General features: G+C 52.0%; 1 protein-coding gene across 4 annotated transcripts in view; it reads right to left on the reverse strand.

Moving 5' to 3' along the window:
- LPIN1 (lipin 1) overlaps positions 1-21,926 on the reverse strand; it is a 180,842-nt gene that overhangs the window by 73,755 nt on the left and 85,161 nt on the right. Inside the window, exon 1 of one of the 4 annotated variants that reach the window (XM_045286976.1) lies at positions 16,387-16,449. The exons of 2 other annotated variants lie outside the window; for them this stretch is intronic. The gene's annotated coding sequence lies outside the window, so the exon portion shown is untranslated. Of the gene's footprint in view, positions 1-15,872; positions 15,974-16,386; positions 16,450-21,926 lie in introns of those variants that run through there. One more of the 4 variants, XM_045286975.1, reaches the window with a different exon arrangement.

A 21,926-nucleotide genomic window follows, 5' to 3' on the forward strand; every position in this document is an offset into this window, starting at 1 on the left:
AAGGACCTTGCAGGGGCCAGCATGACCTGTACCCATAGACACCTGAGAGGAGCAGACAAGTCTGGGGCAGCCAGGTCTCTTCTTAAGGGGCCCTGGTGGGTTCCTTGTTACACACTGGGCTGCGATCCCAAAGATCAGCAGTTCGAAACCACCAGCCACTCCTTGGGACGACAGGGCTTTCTCTTCCCCTACAGAGTTAACAGTCTCAGGGAGTGGATTGCTGCTCTTGGGGGGATGGTTGGACTATTAAAAATGAGAACAAGAATGAGGGAAATGCTCTAAAACAGATTGTGGTGATGATTGTACAACTCTTCTTGGTGTGAAGTTTTGAGGGAGGTGACATGTGAATTACATGCCAATAACACTATTGGGAGAAAACAAATCCAAAAAAAAGACAGTCTCAGAAACCCAGAGGGGCAGTTCTAACAAGTCTTGTGGGGTCGAGAGCTAAGATTTAGGGTGAACTCGATGGCAGTAAGTGTGTTTTTGTGGGAAGGGTCCTTCTTCATCTGCCCAGTCTCTCTTCTAAATAAATGCTGGCCAAATATCTGAAGAATTCAAGACCAAACCACCTGGGCCTAGTTCCCTCCAGTTATATCTGAAGTCAAGGGCTCAAGGAAGAAGATCATTTGATTTACCTGAACATAATAAGCCAGGCAAGCCAACTCAAGGTGAATCCAGCCTTGCGCAGGTGCCACTAACCCTATTACTCTCACTCCAGCCAGTTTCTGGCTGCTCCCCAAGACATGGGGGTGGGGGGTGGGGGCAGGGACAATGACTTTTTTTGAAGATAAAGCAGCTTAATCAGCTCACATGTAACCAAAGACGAGTAAAATCCATAGAGAACAAACAAAATGCTTAAATTTCCAGTGGCACCAACCTGAGGCACCTGCGAGTCATGCCCGCTGCACCCTCCCACCACTGAAGCGATTGATTTTAATCTCAAAGGCTGGCATGAAACTGACTGCATTCCACCTGCCACTGGGGTAAAAAGGATCCCACAAGACCCAGGTCAGAAGTTTTGGAGGAGGAGAGCCTCCTTTACCTTCAAAATTGGTAAAAGTGATTTTCTAAGCAGAGGCATGGATTGTCAGGGTACTCATGAATGTGTGTGTGCATGTGCCCACGCACACACATACAAAAGTTTTTTAAAGTTCATTGGAAAACTCCCATTATCTTTCATTTCCATTTTGTGAATCGCCTGCACATGTGTGTTCTTCTAGACTGAACCTCTGGAAGAATTCTAGTTTCCTCTGTGTAACTATGCCCCACTGGAATGGCGATATCGTCTTGCGACATAATCTCTACTCTAGATTAGAAACCGTTACAGCATGTCTATTAGACCCACATCCGTAGTGCACACTGCGGATATAAAGCTCCAGGCGTGGGCTTCCACATGGGGTCTATGTGCCACATCTATAACAGGAGGTCCAAGTTCAACAGCACCCATTCTCGAAACTCCATGTGGGGATGTGACCTATTTTAAGCCCGGCCCCTTAACCTCCATCTGCTCATCCATTATGCAATTAACTCCCTTTCCAGGCCTCTCAGCCAGAATGTCACCGACGGCACGTGAACTAAGGGACCAACAACAACAACAACAACAAATCGTCTCTCCGTGTGGGCAGTCGGGTTTGCCCCTGGGAAATCGCCGATGGGGCAGTAGCAGCATCAACAAGCACGCGTGTCACTGCTTTGCTCCCTCCCTGAAGGAGACCGCGCGGTGGGAACGCAGAGATGAATACACTCACGGGAACACGAGTCCACGGTGCTGGCCCAGCAATGCACACCGCTCTCAGAAGCCCCCTTTTGACCTGTATCTTCTTCCAGCCCGCAGCCCCTTCTTGAGTTCCACCACTGTGCCCCGAGGTCCTTATCAGGGTTCGCGGCACATCTCCTGCGTGAACATACCCCCAAACTGCTCATGGCTTTGCGGGGGAGGGGGGGGGGCCGTGTTTCATTGTGGGTCATTCGACAAGTGGCTGAGCAGACACACCGAGCTTGTCTTAAGGCGGCAGCAGAGGGCAGAGGGCTCATCTCTGGGCACCCAGCGCTCCTGTGGTGCCTGGCCCATCGCAGGGTCCCATGAGCTATACCCAGCCTTCCCCGGTCCTGCTTTCTTTAGCAACCTCCCATGTTTGCTTTGGCTACATTCTTCCACACTCGCCAGAGGCTCATCTTAAATCTGCAGGGCACTCTCTTTCCAAAGTGGAAACTGCTTTATTGATTGAGAATAGTTTCCCGCTGCTACAGCAGACATGGTGGGTATACAAAGCCTCTGCCCTAATTCAAAAGCATGGGAAACAAGCCTGTGTCCCAGGCGATGGGTTAGGGAACGGGTTAATTTAACACTGGTGAGTGTTTGTGGAAACCCCAGGATAAAATGCATGGTGTGAGGTTGCAGAATCATGTAGTGTTCGTGAGAGAGAGAGAGAGAGTAAAAGAGAGGAAAGGGGGAGAGGCTGCTCCCACTTACTGCAGGCACAAACACCTTAAGGGATACTCTGAGTATCGAAGCCCCCAAGGACAGGTGTAATCCTCTGGCGCTTTAATGAGGAATGAGTTGACAGCTTATCCCATAAAGAAAAATGAACATGTATTAGCAGCAAATGGAAAAAGAATTGCAGAACACAGATGACAGAAGCATTGTGAAAGATCACCAGAGGCAAACCTGCTACCCTTCTTTGACAGGGCATCCGGAAAGGGATACAACTTCCATCTCTCAGCGAGAGAGTGAATCCTGATACTTGTGGGATGTTAGGTTTGTGTCTGTGATCACCACCCCTGAGAACGTCTTGTTTTTTTTCCGTGAGGCTCTCAGGGACCTGCAGATACTGTCAGAAGACCCGATGACTCCAGAGAACAGGTAAGAAGGATGAAGCTAACGGTTGTGACATACTGAAACCGGGTCCACAAGGTAGATACAAAAAAATCATCCCAGTGTAAACCCACCAGCTTTCGGCTCAGAACACTGAACATGCTGTTGCTAGCTGCCATCTTGCTCTCCGGTGATCGGACCAGCGTGCGGCTGCTTTAGCTAGTTCTCTGCCTCAACTTGTGAGCTACACTACCTGTGGGACAAGCCAACCCACAGATCCTGGGGCTAGAGCTTGAAGCTCCTTCAAACCCTGCTTTGGCACACTGCTGGTGTGTACATTGCGGGCTTGAGGCTGGATCCTGTTATCGTGCATTGATCGAGTTCTATATCCCATCTGGGCCTGCTTCGCTCAGCTCTTGAGCTGCTGACTGTTGGCGACCCGCCCTGCTGTTTGCTGCCTGAGGGTAGACTCTGCCTGCATTGCCCATTTACTGGCAACACTAGACGAAAGACAATTAATTGCAATGGGCCGGTGTGATGCCAGCCTTTAATATCCTTTCAATCCACTGCTGATTTCTATAGACCATTAGCCAGTAATACTGTGGAGACGGTAATGACCCTAAGTTAATGTGTTTTTATGTGTATATCATTATGATGGCAAGGGGCATTTTGTTCCCATTTTGCAGAGGACCAAACCAAGATGGGAATTTTAAGTAAATGGCTGAAGTCCTCAATATACGGAAGGGGCGGAAGCAGGGATCAGAGTCAAGTGCACCCATACTTTGGTACAGATAGCCATTACCCTAGTACCATTGATCCCTGGAACCACAGTAATCATTAACATGACAAGCTGCCAAAACCTCCCGCACATCTTAACATAATCCACATACACGCTCTAGATGGAATGAAAAGATCACGGTTTTTCTCCCCCCACGACATTGCGAAGCCCCTCATACATGAAAAGTTATGCATCACACTGGCTGCCATCGAGTCGATGCTGACCCACAGCGCCCCCTATGGGCTCCCAGACGGGGTGACCGGAGTAGAAAGGCCAGCCTTTCTCCCAGGGAGCTGCCTGCTTGTGGTTTCAAACTGCTGACCATGGGGATCACAGCCCAATGTGTAACCACTACACTACTGGGGCTCCATATGCAATGCTTAGTACAGGGAGACATATTTTGTTCTCAAATGAGCAGTGAGAACAAAATGATCCCTTGTGGCACAGTCTGAGTGTCTGCTGTCCTGGCCTTAGCCAGCACCTTCACTCCCTCCACCTTCCTAACCTGCTCTGCCTTCAAAGTCATCTCTGAGGACAGATGAGCACCCACCGATCCAAGACAGAACCCCCTCCTCCGGTGGTGCAGCACGGGGCTGCTAACTGTGAGCAAAGTCCACAGTTCAAATCCAGCAGCTGGCCCACAGGACAAAGGTGAGGCTGTCCAGTCTCGTCAAGATTTAGTCTCAGAAACCGAGCAGCAGTTCTACTCTGATGGGTCTCTGGGAGTCGGAACCGAATTGACGGCGGTGGGTTTTCAGTCTTATGGTGCAGGTTGCACAAACACCTGCTCTGCCTTGCGCCGGGTCAGGTGCTCACGGAGGAGCAATGCCTGTCCTTGAGATGCTTCCAGTCTGCCGCCTTTCACTGGCTGCGTCACAGATGTACATTCAGAAAGCCGAAGGGTCGCCCTGGGAAGCTGAGCGCCCCACCGAGAGAAATATTAGAAACTTGGTTATCTTCAGCTAAGACTGCTCTTCCTCAAGTTTATTCCAAACCTGCTCCCCAGTGGTTCCCCCTCACAGGCCTGGGGAGCATGTGTCCCTCGACCATGCCCTCATGGTCCTTTAGCCATCTGAGGACAGATCTGCCAATGCCCTGAGCACCCAGCTCCCTAGGGAAGGCCCTGGCAGCTGCCCGTCATGCTTTACAGTCAGGGCTGATCAGGGTGCTGTCTGTCACCAGCCTCAGCTGCTCAGCTCTGAACACACTCTGGTCTGTCTCAACGTGCAGGGTCAAGCCTTGTGTCCTGACCACACCGAGGGAGGAGGCACACGTCTGCCTGCTAGCCGGGCATTATTCACCCAGGAGTCTGAGATCAGCTTCCGTTTTCATCCACAGCAGAAGAGAGAATCTCTGAGAAACCTCCAAGACGGAATCACGGTTGTATTCGGTTGTATTCGTTCCCCTGGGCTCGGTAGCATTGAGCCGCGGGCAGGGCAGCTTTGACACCCGGAGCTGTCTCTCACCGTTCTGACAGAGACTGGGAGGTCGAGCCTGGGGTTTGCCTGGACTCTCCTCTTCCCGAAGTCTCGAGGAGGGAGATCTCTCTTGTCTCTCAGCTTCTGGGGGCACCAGGCATTCCTTACAGAGTGAAAACCGCCACTCCACAGGGCCATCTTCCTCTATCGCTTAGGGGTCCCCTCTCCTTTTTCACATGGCCGTCATTCAGCTGGGACTGACCCCACCCTACTCCTCAATGACCTCGGGTTACCTGGACGGATAGCCTCTTCCACCTGGCTTTCCAAAGCAGGGTTGCGGTCAGAGCCCCAGGGTTTCAATGTGCAAGAACCTATCTTTGGGGGGGAGGACAAAATCCAATCCTGAACAGTGACTACTAAGATATGCGTGAAAAAGAAATTGGTTTATAAATATTACTATCTTCCTCTTTTGAAGAACATAAGGAAATGGTATTTGTCACCGCTGATAAGGATGATAAATAAGCTGCATGTGTTCACGGCAAGAAAGGAAGCAGGCGTTAACAGCAGTGTGTGCTGAGAAAGATGACCAAACTGAAAGCCAGGCTCCCGGGCGGGTGTAACCCTTTGCCCGGCTACTAAAGGGAAGCGTAGTGCTGGGCAGGCCATGTCCTGCTGTGTCCTTGTGTCCGGTCTAAGTTGAGTACGGCTGTTAGATGGGAATGCAGTGGGTGAGACTGTCCTGAAGCATTCGGGAAAAGCTTTGTGTCCATCAACACTGCGGGGGCTTTCCTGACCTGCAGAAACACTCTGGCTCTAAGCAAGGATGTTCACCCGACAAGCATGGGCTATGTTCATAGAGTTGGTTCCATCAATACTTCCTGGAAGGAGAGAGGAGGCAGCAAACACGGCTGGCACGCAGTCCCCGAGCCAAAGCCCTTCCGGAACTAAACGCATCGGGAAAGTACAGCGCTCCTAGGATTTCCACTTCAGAAGTGGGAGGAGGAGGTCCTGCAACTCAGACTGAGGGTATGGAGGGGGAGGCTGTCCTGGGAGCAGGGGCACTGCTGTTTCCTTGTGGGAGCGAGCAGGGAAGTGGGAGCCCAGGACGGCTCTGGAGGATACAGGGAGTAGAGAGTGGCCTGGGAAGGGCCGGCCCTTCCAGAGCCTTCTGCATGGAAAGAAGCTCCCATCAGTCAACTAATCCAGACAACACGGGGTACACAATAGATGTCCAAAAGTATTGCTACCCCAATATCTCATGTTCCCAGCACAAATACAGTGAGAGCTCTCAGCAAAACCACGGATCATAGCATTGACCTGGCATGGGAAAATCAGAGAAGGAAAAAGTCGTTAACTCTCGCTGGATAAAATACACTGTGGATCAGATCGTGGAACATACAATGGACTATGCGAAATTCACGGACTGATGAGGCTCTGAAGAAAATGAGGAGGGGGAGGTAGTTTCATAAATATTAACACAGAGACGTGCGCCGACTGGAAACAGATGTGAAGTGAGTATAAAAGGGACCCTCTTTGTAACCATATCATTTACATACATCTTGACAGGCATCCGGAAAAGCTGCTGACACTGTGTCAGGAGCCAGGGGCCCTGACTTGAGACCTAGTTGTTGCAGTGCAAAACCCAGCAGTCAGACCCAAAGCTGGTGGGCGCCTCCTCGGGGCTCCACCACCTGCAGGTTCTTCTGCCTTCTGCCTAAATCCCAAGTCCCTGCCACAGCTCCATCATCGCACACTTACTGTGCAAGCACCACCCACTTGCAGACAACCTGCACGTCAGGTCGAGATGACCTCAGATGAACCCCGTAGGAAAGTGGGTAAAATGTGCAGAGTTCATCGGCAGAGGAAAGATCAGGGGGGCTCAAAAAAAAACAACCTCAGAAGGATGGAATTAAAAGGCCGTGAAATTTCTGCAATCTTGGTGAAACCCCTTCATACCTTTGGCCAGCAACAGACAAGGAGCGTCAACCCCCATGCCTGGCAGTGACCCCAATGTGCGCAGGACAGTCCTTGGCCGGGACTTTTTGAAGCAGATCGCCAGGCCTGTCTTCCCAGGGTCCTCTGTCCATCAGAGGCAAACTTCAGAGATCAAAAAGAGGAACATTTCATAAAAAAAACGCGGTTGGTGCACTTAGGAGCGACAGATCCTCTCCCTCACTCCTGGAGGGGCCTGTAAGTTGTTGTAAACAATGCACCAGTAGCTCCGGTTTCTCGTGTACGCGAGTCAAACCCCAGCCATTCTGCGGCCGAGAACGTGCGCGGCAATACCAGGGAGACCTGTGGGTATGGTGGGTAATGCGTTGGTCGCCTAACCACAAAGCCAACGCTTCGAAACTATGGGCCATCTGTGGGAGGAAGATTGGGCTTCCTATTCCTGTAAAGAGTTAACAGTCTCAGAAGCCCACAGGGGCTGCTCTACCTGTCCTAGAGGGTCGCTGTGAGTGGGACTCACACGCTGGCTTGTACAGGGAGCTCTACGTGCAAAGGGTCTGCTGACACACAGACTGTCAGAGAAACCATCCGAAAGGACTGGCAGTCAGATCTGGTTAGATACAGGCCGCATCACAGAACCTACGACGGAATATGCCGTGCACCAGGACGGTCTGAGGCTGGTGAGACCACAAGCAGGGTGAGGAGCTCCACCCATACTAACGTGTGTAGAACACTGACCATCTGAAACCTCTTCTGAAGCCTGGATCCATACACACCCGAGAAAATGGATCTGTGTTCCAATACGTACACACATGCAAGCAATGGGGATAATAATGACAGTAATAATCTGGAAGGATTTACATACCAAAAAGGTTCCCAGTGACCACCCTGAAGATCAGGCCCGGGAAAGAGAGAGAACGCTGTCTGTCAGTCTGTCTGTCATAAGTACTTCTTTCTGAGGCATGACAGTTTGTCCATGTGCTACTTTAACAGCAGTGCTGAATGGCGCTGAGAACGAGGTGAAGCCGGGCTCATGTTGGCCCGTTCGGTCCCAGGGCTACCACCACTGGCAGTGCTGAGCTGCAAGGGGCACTGGGGTGGAGCCAGAAAGACCAGCGGGTGACAAGCTCAGTTCCCCAGCATTGAGATTTTGCAACTCTCAGAAATCATGCCGCCATAAGATCGGCGTTCCCAGGCCGGTGCCAAGGGACACAAAAGGCAGCGGCAGGGATAAGACGGCTCAAACTCAGTGGGGCCAGCTGGGCCTGGACAAATCCGAGGCCACGGGGCAGCCTCCGATTCCCCGGCTCCTAATTACTCAACAACTTACTGAGCACAGGACTGATAGGCTGGCCTTCTGTCCAAACTTGTGTCTTGGTCACAAAGAATGCCCCGTTTTTGCCACTGCCACTTCTGTAGACTCTATCCCCTCCCTCCCCATCCCCCTTTTCTTCCCTGCCCCAGCAATGAATACTAGTCCAACCTACTGCCAACAATTCCAACCCTTAACAGCCCTATGGAGGCTTTCTGGGGTTATAATAAATCCTCATAGCAGCAGACAGCCCCACCCCAGAGTGGCTGGTGGGTTTGAACTGCTGACCCGTGAGCAGCAGCTCAACACCCATCCGATTCCTCCTGGAGGTGAAAGGGTGCTGGCCTAGTACAAAACTGAAAACAAAATAAAACAACTGCTGCGCCTGAGCCGGAATCGATGAAGATTCCTAGACAGACACCTTGTCAGACAGAGCGGAGCGGCTCTGTGGGGTTTCCAAGACCGGGATCTTTAAGAAAAGGCAGCTTGGGGGAGCTGTCTGTTAAGCGCAGGGCTGCTAACTGGGAGGTTAGCACTTCAAACCCACCAGCCACGCCTCCTCGGGAGCAAGATCAGGCTGCCTGCTCCTATAGAGATGCACAGATTTGGAAAGTCTGTGTGGGGTCTCTACGCGTCAGCGGCGACTCGCCAGCAGCAGGTCCAGTGTATCGTCACCTTGACAGGAGCGGAGCACCGCATCTTTCTCCCACAACACAGCTGGTGGTTTACCTTAGCGGTCCATTAGCCCAATGCTTACCAGGAAACGCTATGGGGACTCCTGACCTAATGGCACCATTGTGATGGATCCAGCACCGAGCGTGTGTCAGACACTGCGATCGGCAACAAGACGTCCCGCCCCAACTACAGTCTGTGCTCAACTGTGAACCAACTCAAATTATATCCCAGGCAGGAGTTAGCCGGCAGCCATTTTTCTATTGAAAAAAGAAAATCTAGCGTTCAGTACCTACTGGCAAGAAGATTCTGAGTAGTTGCGAGAATCACTGGACTTGGTCAGAAGGCTGAAAGCCAGACAGGAGTGTTGTCGTGACTGCCAATGTATAAAAACCCCTCGTCTGCGGCAGCTGGACAGTGGGAACAATCTGGTCCCAGGCGGGGCCTTCCTTCAGCCCGAGGTAGCCACCTGTGAGCAGGCCACGTCCCATCACTTTCTCTCCCTCGTCAGAGGGAAGGTAGATCCGGGTGCTGGTGCCAGCGCCCAGGGGCCCCTCCCCCACTCCAGGCCGACTCTCACACAGGCACCCAGCATCCTACCCCTGGGCCCAGCTCCAGCTGGGGGAGATATTTCCGGTGCAGCGGACTCCTGTCTGGATTCAGGCCTGAGATACGAGAATGGTCAGGGACCCTTGAACCCACAGACTACACATCTGCTGATCTGGCTGCTAACAGGAGTCGGTATCCTGGCTTCTAAGCCTTGCTCAGCGGCTCCGAGAACTGAAATGTCAGGGAGCCCTTGAGAATGAGCACCCTGGTCAATTCCCACCACCCCAATGAAAACATGCCGAGAGCTCGCTCCGTGCCAGACATCGTTCCAAGGCAGTGGTTCTCAACCTTCCTAATGCCGTGACCCTTTCATACAGCTCCTCATGTGGTGGTGACCCCCAACCATAAAATTATCTTCATTGCTTCTTCATCACTGTAATGTTGCTACTGTTTTGAATTGTAATGTAAATATCTGATAGGCAGGATGTATTTTCATTGTTACAGATTGAACATAATTAAAACATGGTGATGAATCACAAAAGCAATATATAATTATATATTGTGAAATATTTCTAATGACAAATAAATGCAATTTTGCCATGTAGCATAGGTCACAGTCTTCACACCTGGTACTCCTAGGTGGGCGTACCTGCATGTAGGCGGACCTGCCTGGAGACAGATAGAGGAGTGGTGTCTCGGTTCCTAAGACCATGGGAAATATGTGTTTTTCTGATGGTCTTAGGCGACCCCTGTGAAAGGGTCGTTCAACCCCCAAAGGGGTCGCGACCCACAGGCTGAGAACTGCTGGTCTAAGAGCTTCACATACAGAAGTTCTTTCAATCCTTTTAATTCTTATCAGCGCGATTACCGTCCTCTGGGGTGTGTGGTGTGTTCAATGCTGAGGAGCCCTGGGTGGCACAGTAGTGGGTGAGGAGTTGCGGCGCTAACCCTGAGGTCAGCAATTCGAACCCAGCAGCCTTGCCTCGTGATAAGGATGAGGCCTTCTGCGCCCATAAAGAGTTTCAGCTTCAGAAACCCAGAAACCAGGCAGTTCGACTCTGACCTACTGGGCTGCTTTGAGATGGAATCCACTCGGCGTTGGCGAGTTCCAATGCCAACGAAAACGCAGAGGAATAAAGCCCAGTCCCGTGGATAGGAACTAGAATGAAAGGAATCAAGAATTTTTTTAAAAAGAAGTTAAATCCATGCATGCCAACAACCATCCACAGCCACCTGCTGTGGGCTCGATTTACATTTCTATCAGCGCAGTTGTTAAGAGTGGGCAGTGACTTCACGGAAGTGAGTCTAGTTTGTCGTTGTCCTGAAGTTTGTATGAGGAGTCCTAGTGGTGCGGCGATTACATATTGGACTGCTAACTGCAAGTTCGGCCATTCCAGACAGCTGTTGCTTGGGCTTCCCACTCCCGCAGTTACAATCTAGGAAACCCACAGGAGAGTTTCTGCCCTGTCCTGTAGGGTTGCCCTGAGTTGGAAGTGACTCGATGGCAAATCGACTTGGTGTGGCTTTTCACAGGGTTAGGACGATGCGTGGCATCGCTATTTAATAAATGAAGAAAAATGATTCTGCCTATAAAACATGCCTTCCCATATGTATTAAAGATACCCCAATTCCAGACAGGTTAAAATGTGGAACTCAGTGAAATACTTCATTGTTTAATCCTGCTATTCTACCCAGACAAGGGACAAGTAGCCGAGTGGCTTCTATCACTATATTTTCAGTCTCTGGATGGGGACCCACAATAAGAAAGAGATGTCCTTGTAATCCAGGTTCCCTCACTGCGGTCAAGCAGGGAGAGTGACTCCGCGTAATCAGCAGCGCTGCCATAAGGGCTGCCAAGGCTGTAGTCTGCACCAGGGCGGACGGTCCTGGTTTCCTAGTGTGGAGAAGCTGGTGGGCTTTAAACACCACTCTATTGGTTCCCAGGAGAGTGCTTTAGCCGCTGCGCCACTAGCGCTCTTTGCAACTCAGCACCCAAAAGCCAATCCACTGCCACCAAGTCAATTCCAACCCACGGTGGCCCTCAAGGACAGTCACACAACTCCTCGGGGCTCATGAGACTAAATCTTTACTGGAGTCCACAGCCTCACCTTTCTCTCAACGAGTAGCTAGCTGGTGGGTTTGAACCTCTGCCTTGAGGTTAGAAGCCCAAGACTTACATCTCATAGCACCATCCGGGATCCCTGTAACTCAGAACGCAGATGCACCTCCCACTACTCGGCCACAGGTAAAAGACCCTTTAGGAGAGAGTTTTGGGAAGGGGGTGATGGCTAAGGGTCAGCCAGGCTCCCTGGCCCATTGCAACCAGGGTTCCAGCAGCTCAACCTGGTCAGACCCACGGCTGAAACACACACGCACGCACGTATGCACACAGGCAACTAAAACACTTTACAAAACAGTATCTAACTAAAGATTGGTACAGTGCAGTTATTTGCTTTTTCTAAAAATGGTTGTTTAAAAAAAAGTAAGTTTGTCAACTTACTGCTCAACTGTTTTTAAGACGAGTGGGCCAGGACCTGAAGTTTGTAAACTATTGGCCTAGGCCTAGACCCAGAGCTCTCTGCAGGCAGAACCCTGTTATGTTTCTCAAGAGAATCCACTCTGCTGGAGCCTGCCCCCACTCCCAGCACGCAGCCGCTGTGGAATTGATTGTTGGCTAAAAGGCAGAGAGAAGGGGAAGAAATTGAAAGAGGAAAGGGGTGCATTGGGAGGTAGGGAGGATGTACAGGAAGGGGAGGACAGAGGGTGGGGCATATGCCACTGTCCCCTGAGAGGCCCAGGGTCCAGCGTGGTCTCCTATGCACCGCCCAAGTCGCCAGACTTATTGCTTCCACCAGAGACAGATACTCTGTCATTAGGGTGCCAGGGGCTGCACCTACTCCAGGCTCAAAAGCAGAGTCATCCCCTCTCTCTCTAGATGTCAGAAAGAGCCAGCACTTGTCAGTGACTGGAGCCTTTTATAAACCAAACTCACTGCCAGGGAGCCCACCCCAACTCAGGGACCCTAGGGGACAGGCCAGCACTGCCCGGGGGAGTTCCTGAGACTGTAGCTTTCATGGGAGCGGCTGGTGGTTTGGGATTGCTGACCTTGTTCACGGTTAAGAGCCCAGCGGGTAACCATTGAGATAACCCTTGGGTAGCGCAAGAGGTTAAGCTCTTGACTACTGCCCACAAGGTTGGTGGTTCGCTCCCTGGAGTGCCGCAGAAGGCATGCTTGGAGGTCTGCTTCCAAAACGGGGAGCAGTTCTACTCTGCCAAGGCGCATGACCCTGGGTTCGAATGGACTTCATGAGGAGAGGAAAAATCACTGAAGGGCTGGTAGGGACCTTTGCTCTACTCCGCCCAGCCCCACCACCATTCAAACCCCCATGGCTGCTTATTACATAATAAATTGCAGCAGGGTTCATAAGTACTAAGTGTGATTGCACTAGGAACTGAGTGAGAAGACTTGGCCCCAAATCGACACCGTGTGATTGATTACTCATCCTGGTCCCCTGTTCTACTGCGCAGGCCTTCCTCCTGAGCTCGCGAATAGCTCCACAGTCTGGTGCTGCCCTGAGGTAATTTATTGTGCCAACCTGGCCGATAAACACGTGTGATTAATTGAAGGGCGGAGGGATAAATGACTCTAGTTTCTCAGGTCTCTTGCTTTGTGATGGTCGCACCAGGGTGCAGCTGCCTTAGCCAGTTCCCTGCTTCAGCTTGCAAGGCTGACTTCCTGCAACACATCCCCAAGGAAAAGCAGCATGGACCTACTCTGATGCAGCCCTGGGTGCTGGAGCAGCCGTGTGGAGACCTCTGCCAGTGCTGAGATGTTTACACCTTCACTGACTCGGCTTTCCTCCTGCAGTCGGCATTGTTGTGTCTGTTTTGTGAGATGGAGGAGGACTTTGTGTATGGTGTTGGACATATGGGTTAATGTGGAACTCATGGGCTTGGGCAGCACTGGGTTGGGATGTTTTCTTGATGCACACTTAACCTTTATATAAAACTCTCTCTTATACATGAGTTTCTGTGTTTTTGTTTCTCTAAAGTACCCAGACTCATACATGCCCTTATGCCAAACTTCCGAAGCTGAAGCGCTCGGAGGCCTCAGGGCGGATAACCAACTCTAGATGTCTCTCAAATGTTCCCAAAAGCCTCCTCTCCACAACCCCCGCCCCCACCCTCAGCCACTGACCTTTCCTTGAACAAGATACCAGTAGGCTTTGCCCACGTATACACCTGTCCAAATCAACTCGAGTCGAGGTGAGGAACCCCGCCCACAGGCCTCCTACCGGCCAACCTCAGAAGCCGTACCAAAGAGCGGCTGTTTCAGCCATCACATGAAAACAAAACACAGCAAAAGAAATTCACTCGCTGCCCCACCGAGCCAAGGCCGACTCATCGTGACCCTATGGCCTCATTGGCCAGGGCAGAACTGGCCCTGTGAGTGTTCCGGAATGCTACTCTTTAAGGGAGTAGAAAGTCTTACCATCTACCTGAGAGCAGCTGGTGGATTCAAACTGCTGACTATGGGGTCTGCAGCCCATCACAGGACCACTATGCCATCAGGCCTTCTAGGTCATCACATGAATTATCCACAAGTTAGCCCTACAGCAGTTAAAAGTTATCCCCCAAACATTGACTTTTCATGCTTTATTTCCCTGGCCTTCTTCAAAGTATAGCAGGCAAATTTTTAAGCTGCTGATTTTGTATGGCCCGCAAAGGACGTTATAAATATCCAAATGGCCCTTGCCAGGAAAAGAACGGTTCTTCACCCCTCTTTTAGAACTCAGACCCAGAAAGAAAACATTCCGGCCAAGGCCAACACACAGTGGGACATGGGTGTCAGGAAGGGCTGTCCCAACCCTCCAAATGGCCCCTCTTCCACAGGCACGCTGTGCCCGTCACTCAAAAATAACAACAAAACCCACAAAAATAAAATAGATAAAATAACAACAACAAATACTTACGGGCAACACGTCACGCCTGCGGTGCTCTGAACTGCTCATGACATTTTTTTTTGGCAGATGACACAATCTTTTTATTTTCTTCATTGATTGCTCATCACTTTATTGGGAGCTCTTACAGATGTCATAACATTCCATAATTCAAATTCGTATTTACTTTGGACAAAAATCATGTGAATGGGCGGGAAGAAATAACAGCTCATAAAATTTAAGTCTTTGGCCTCAAGGTCAAGCCCTGGATGACAAACTGGATGGTTGGCAGTTCAAATCCACCCAGATACATCTCAGGTCTGGTAATCTCCCAAAAGGTCACAACCTTGAAAACCCAATGGGGCGTGCACAGTTCCCACCCCACACCTGAGTCGCGATGGATTTAGTGACAACTAACATAAGGCTATTAAGTGACACGGTCAAGACTTGAGTCAGGGGCCCTACAGAGCCTAAGTTCTAAGCAATAGCTTTGGGCTCTCAGGTCATGATAGGAAATGTCCTTCCATCTCCTGCCCTTCCCACCCTGGACGACATGGAGAGCAGATGCATTTCCTTCCAGCCAGCCCCGGCAGGATCAAGAGCGGTTTCCTGTAGCTGGTTTTTGAGAACTGGAATCCCCAAGCCTTTGGGTTGCAGCTGGAAACATTAATAGTTTGCCCCATCCAAGCAAGTTAGGCAAAATTTGCAAGTTAGGCACTGGGTCTCCTGACCCAGTGAGACATGGCCCGTCTCTGTCCAGAGCTGGCTCCAAATGGCCCCACAAACAAGTATAAAGGCTCCCCGACACACATCCCCATATTAAAAGGCCTGGTTATAAAATAAACGCCAAAAATAAAGCATGATCAATTGACAAAACCACCCAACAAATCCTTACAGCTTTCAAAACTTTTAGGGGGGGGGGAGTAAAGATGATATATTTCTCCTTCACTATCCATTCCTCAATTACTTACTTAATTTCACAAGATCCCAAAGGATGAAACAAAAGATAAGCAAGACATTTCACCACCATAGCTTCCCATTTAAAAAACTGTTGTTTTGTTAATGTGTTACAACTTTTCCAAAATATTCCTACTGTTTTGTGGTAATCTACTGGATCCTAAAAAACGCTTTGGATTAAAATTGCCGGTTGTTTTCGTTCCGTTTCCTGTCTGTTCATCAAAAAGAGGGTTGATCTGTTTTCCCCAGCGACTGCAGTCCTCCGGGTGACCAGCCAGCCAGTGACCCACACGCTGGCCCTACAGCACGGTAAACGATTATCCCCCCAAACACCAACTTTTCATGCTGCATTTCCTTGGCTTTCCCCAAAGTGAGACTGGTCAGTCGTAGCTAATGAAACGGCCGGGTGTCCAGTCCGACTCACAGAGACCCTACAGGGCTGGGGAGAAGGTAAACAGAGGACCGGCAGATCGGATACCTGGGAGCCGCGATTCCGATCTGGGCTCCAGCCGCACCACAAACAGCTGTGACCTTGGGTTCACAGGTCCGCCTCGCTGAGCCTCCGTCCCCTCGTCCGCAAAGCAGGAATCCTAAGTCCACGGGGAAGAATTTACTAGGGACCCCAGGCGCACAGGAGGAACACAGTGTTGGATCGCGCGCGTCCCCGCCGTCCTGAGGGTGGGGGTCGTGGCAAACCTGCCAACTCCGCCCCGCCACTCAAGGTCAGCGGCCAGGCCCTCCGGGGGGCCTCCGGGCGCGATCCCAAAGGCAAGGCCCGAAGGACGCTCGTGACCCGGGCCGGTCTGTCCACCCCTTCCCTGCCCATCCTCTTCCCCAGCCGGGGCCTCGGCGGTCAGAGGCCCGGCCCCGATCGCAGAGGACCGGCCAGGGGACCCCCGCTCCCCACACCCCAGCGCGCGGGCTTGTCCCCACACTCCGGACCCGACCCGGGCGGCGGCCGCACGCGTTGGCGGCGGGAAAAGTGGACTCACCTTGCGGCGCCCCGGCGAGCGCGCGCCGCGGGCCCTTTGTATGCAAACCCCGAGCGGGCCCCGCGCGCCGTCCACGCCACTGGGCCCGCCCCCGGGGCGGGGCCACGGGGGCCGCGCTGAGGGGGGCGCGGGGCGCGCGGAGGAGCGCGGGCGCTTTCGGGGCCCACGTGGCCCCAGGAGGTGGGGCGTCCCTTCTGGAAGGCCTCGGTCCTGCGGGCTTGGCTCTAAATGCCCGTCTTGGTTTTCCTGGGAGTGTCGAGCTTTGGGCCAAGTTTCTGATTATCTGCCCTTAGCCCGCCCATAGTGATCCCCTGGGACGGGATAGAACTGCTCCCGAGGGTTTCTGGGGTTACAAACATTCACGGGAACAAACAGAAACCAGCTTTCTCTGAGTGCAGTTAGTGGGTTTGAACCATGGATCTTGAGGTTAGCATTCCAAGACTTAGCCCAATGAGCCATCCAGACCCCTTGCTCCAACTTTGGTTTCTTGTATTGGCCCCCCAGCCCACCCCCCAGCAGTTTAGATCGGCATGTAGTGGGAGGGGGCTTCTGAAAGCGAGTGGGAAAGATCCATTATCTTTACATTTTTCCTACGAACTTTTTGAAGCTCTTATACCACTGCCCTGATGGTGTAACGTGCTTTACGAGTTGGGCTGCTAACCACCAGGTCAGTGGTTCCAAACCACGGGTGGACAGATGGGGCTTTCTACTCCAGTAAAGAGTTACAGTCTCAGAAACTCAGAGGACAGCTCTGCCCTGTCCTGTGGGGTCGCTGTAATTGGCTTGAGGGCAGTGGGTGAGGTGTGGTTTCTTGGTGGGGCAGAAAAGTGTCCATAGGGTTATCGATGGCTGAGATCTGATAGAAGTAGCAGATGATCCAAACTGTTCTTCTGCAGGGGCTGTTGGGTGGATCCCAACAAACATCCAGGCTGTAGTTCTGCTACACACATGGGGTCGTTGGAATAGCCTCTGGATACATCCTCAACCCCCCAGCCTCCCTTCCCTCTGAGGAGCGGACGGGGCCCAAGTGGTATAGTGCTTACACACTGGGCCACTGACTGCAAGCTCAGCCTTAGGAACAAAAGAGGGCTTCGTACTCGGAGTCTCTGAAACCCTACGGCACCGATCCACTCATCAATCCACTCGTTCCTGTGAGGTCGCGTGGGGTCGGAATCTGCTCCTCCTATGGATGGCAGCGGTGTGGTTTGGGAAGACATGGAAGGTATTTGCAACAGTAGTGGGAAGGAGCTGCTCAGTAAGCCAGGCCAGGAAGGAAGCCTCCCAGGGCTGTGGCCCACCATCTTCTCAGCCCCACCCTTCAGTGGGTTTGCCCTGGTCACATCCCTCCTCACCTCCTTTAGCCATAAAGCGGCAGTCCTGTGGGCCATGATTTACACGTAGTGTCTCAACGTTGCTGCCATCAAGTCCGTCCCCACTAAGCCACATAGCGGAGACCTGCCACCCCCGCCGTTCTTGTAGGCTGTAATCTTTTAAAATAAGCAGATCTCTGGCTCTCCCCAAGGAGCCACCCCAGAGGGCTCTCACTGCTGTTTGTCCAAAAGATCAGAGCAATCACTTCCATACATCTCCCGCTTCCTTCATCCACTGAGCAAACGTGCCGCAGGGGAGGGTGGGGCAGGTCTCTGCTTGCAGGTGGCAAAGGGGAGGCATGAACACATTAATCGGTGAGATCATCTCCCGTGGCCAAATGACTTTACAACAGCTGATCGGGCAGGCATCACTAAGAGGTAAACACCCTCACCGTTCAGAGATGGGGGAGCGGGTTGCCAGAACCTTCTAGAAACAGCAAGTGGAAAGGTTTGGAGGCCTAGTGCTGTGGGTGACTAAACCCCAACACCAAACCTGCTGCCGTGGAGTCAGTTCTGACTGACAGCAACCCTAGTTAGGGCTTCCAAGGCTGGGAATATCCGGGAGCAAATAGCCTCGCCTGGCTCCCACGGAGCGGCTGGTGGGTTTGAACAGGCGGCTTGAGCTTGGCAGTCCAACGTTTACCTGACAGGTGACTGAAGCGTAGTGAGTGAGAGAAGACAGGGGACGACGTTTGTTGCTGTGAGGTTCTATCCCCACAATCGTTCCTCTGCCCGAGCGCACTGCTGCAACGTCCTTGTCTGTCCGTCTTATCATGGGCTTTCCTTCCTTTTCCTCGCTGCCCCTCCACTTTGCCAAGCCTGGGGCCCTTCTTCAGGGACCAGTCTTCCCAGGTCACAGGAGAAGGGTATCGGGAAGAGGAGCAGAGGCCAAGTAGTTAGGGTCGTTGTAGGCCAAGGCCAGGGATTTGAACCTAGGAATTATGTGATCCATGACCTCGAGTGGACAGGAGGACACAGGAGACCTGGAGAGACGGGGCACCCGACTCGACTGGGATTTGGTGGGACTGGGTGGTGAGCACTAGAAAGAAGACTGGGCATATGTAGGAGGCAAGGGCTTGCTGGTGTAAGGGAAAGGAGATGCATAAGGAGAGAAACCAGAGAAGGAAGCATCAAGGCCAAGTCTCGACGCTTGAATCCCGCAGTGAATGGCGAGGGCCCTAAGGGAGAGGAAGAAGAATGGATTGGGGGGTACCGTTTGGATGGAAGCTGTTGTCTGAAAGGCAGGCAGATGCAAGCTCAAATGCCAGCACTCAATGAAGACGCCGGCTGGTTTACAATAGAGATGTGGAGTCGTGCGCTTGCAGAGAGCTGTCCCGGTCAGCGTCTGACCGTGTGTGGGTGCCCGCTAGCCTGTCATGAGACACCTCCCACCTAGGCAGCCTCCACTTGTCAGGCTCACAGGGCAGAGCAGGGGGTGTTTCACCATTTGCCCATGGGAGACCAGGGTGCAGCATCGCTGCCGGGCCAATGGCAGAGGTCTGCAGGGCCTCCTCCCACCTGCCCACAGGCCCCGAAGAAGAAAGGGCGGGTGGCCCTGCCTATGAGGAGCAGTGCGAAGCCGCTGCACGTGGGGTTGGCATGCGTCAGGACAGTTTGGGGGTTCTGTTGTTACAGGGCCTCTAAGAAAGGTGTTTCTGTGCCCTCCCTTCCCCCAGCCTTGCCTCAGAGCAGCAAAGTTACCTTCTGCTTCCAAGGCTTTTCAGGAAGCAAAGCCCCACATTGCTTACAATCTCCTATCTCCTAAGTTTTCAGTTTGGAGACCAAAGCAGAACCAAATTCACTGCCATCACAGTGAGTGGGTGGCAGCTCACAGTGGCCCTATAGGCCAGGGCAGAACCACCCCTGTGGGTTTTCGAGACTATAACTCTTTCAAGGGAGTTGAAAGCCCCGCCTTTGTCCCACAGGTGGTTTTGAACCGCTGACCTCTTGGTTAACAGCCCGATGCATAAGAACTGTGCCCGCAGGCTCCACATTCAGAGACAGGGGATGTAAAATAAAAACATGCAGCCGAAAGCTCTCATTCTGCAAACTGAACCTAGGAGCTGCCTCAGTTGATTCATGTGGCCCTGCTAGAGGGCCTTTGGTAGAGAGCAACTCATTCCCCGCAGGCCCACCCAGCTCTGCCCCTCTTGTCCCCCATCACCTGTCTCAAAGGGACCAGGCATGGAGGAAGGAATTGCCTTTCAAATAAGCAATGAGAAGAAAACACTCACTAAATCAGATTTCATGCTCAAGGTACAAAAGGAATCGGAGCCTTCAAAAACCCGGGGGCTTTTGACCCCCCCAGGGCCCTCGTTCTGTGGGGAATGACCAGGACACACACCATGGTGACTGAGTGGAGAATCAGTCAGGAGAGTTTCAGGGGTCCCCTAGCCGAGCCCAGGCGGTGGCTGTGCTTAGTCAGATGGAGGAGCCGCCACGGGGCTGCGTAAGCTCACTCAGGCTTGACAACCAGCTCAGAGGAACCCAAGTACAGGCTATTCATTCTAACCCCTCAGTTTTACAGTCTGGGAAATGGGTGCAGGTGTGCAACACAGGTTCACTGCCTGCTCAGGGCTTGCCTGGAACTGGAAACAGCAGACTTGGAAGATTTTTAGATTCTAAATTTCCCTGCTAAGGAGTGCATTTCGCAGAAGGATAAGTTCAGGCTGCCAGAGGTGGGCTGGGTGAGGATAGGGGGCCTGTTAGGGAATGAGCAGGCTGCTGACCACCCGCCTAGGAGCTCACCCCCGGCCACTCAAGGGCAGTGTTCTATTTGGTTTGGTTTGGCGCGCGCGTGTGTGTGTGTGTGTGTGTGTGTGTGTGTGTGTGTGTGTGTGTTGTTTGTTTGGTTTGAGGGGGTTTTGCCGTGGGGACCAGGGGAGGGTCATCTCATGAGAACAGACTCTGCTTTGCGGAGAAGGTATTTCTTGCCACAGGACTCAACAAATCCGAGCCAATTCCCAAGGACCCAAAGATCTACATGTGACCTCTTCTCTGGGGGACGGACAACAGAAAAGCGGGTGACAGGAGACGTTGGACAGGGCAAGATATGACAAAATAATGATTTATAAATTATCAAGGGCTCATGAGGGAGCGGGGAGCGGAGAGGGAGGGGAAAAAAGGGGAACCTGATGCCAGGGGCTTACGTGGAGAGCAAATGTTTTGAGAATGATGAGGGCAATGAATGTACAGATATGCTTTACACAATTGATATATGTATGGGTTGTGATAAGAGTTGTATGAGCCTCTAATAAAACTATTAAAAATTAAAAAAAAAAAAAAAAAAGAACAGAGTAGAAGGTGCCCCTGTGAGTTTCTGAGACTAAATCTGCAGGAGGGAAAAGCCGGTCTTTCTCTGGCGGAGCTGCTGCTGGTTACGAACTGCTGACCTTGAGGTAAGCAGCCCAGTGTGTAACCAGGACACCCCCAGGGCTACAGAGTTGAAAATGCTCTACACCAGGAGTTTCTCTCTGCACGTGAAGCTGGGCCAACAATACAAGACACGCTCTGTCTACACAAGAAACCTCCATTCTTTCAGCTGCTTACAATAATCATTTTGTGTAGGGGATTACCCAGTGCTTCCAAACCAGCCTCCTCCACCAAAGGGCGCTGCTGCCTGGGTGGAGCGGGGAACCCCAGCAACTGTTTGAGACAGGTGAGTTGTAGGCGATGCCATCCCCACCCCCACCCACAAAACAAATCCTTGACCATCAGGTAGACTTCCAATACAGAGTGACACATTTGGCCAGAGCAGAACCGTCCAATAAGGTTTTCGTGACTTTAATCTTGGGTGGCTTTGAACCCCTCACCTTTCGGTTCACATACATACATGGTAGGTAAGAGACAATATCAAGAAACACTGCTGTTGAGTCGATTCTGACTCAGAGAGTCCCCGTAGGAGAGGGGAGGGGCGAGCTGCTCCCGTGGGTTTCTGAGGTGGTAAATGTTTACGAGAACAAGAAGTGTCATCTTTTTCCCTTGGAGCAGCTGCGGGGCGTGGGGTGGGGGGTTTCTAACTCCTGCTGACCTAGTACCATCAGGGCCCCTGACTTTTTTCATGTAGGCACTTACAATTCACTATCAAACCCACAAACGCATGGCTGTTGTGTACATTTCAACTCATCGCAACCCAATATAGGATTTTTAAGACTGGAAACCAGTGAGGGA

This window comes from Echinops telfairi, unplaced genomic scaffold (genome assembly GCF_000313985.2).
Source record: "Echinops telfairi isolate 266 unplaced genomic scaffold, ASM31398v2 ScPeMD7_9;HRSCAF=40, whole genome shotgun sequence".
Lineage (NCBI taxonomy): Eukaryota > Metazoa > Chordata > Mammalia > Afrosoricida > Tenrecidae > Echinops > Echinops telfairi.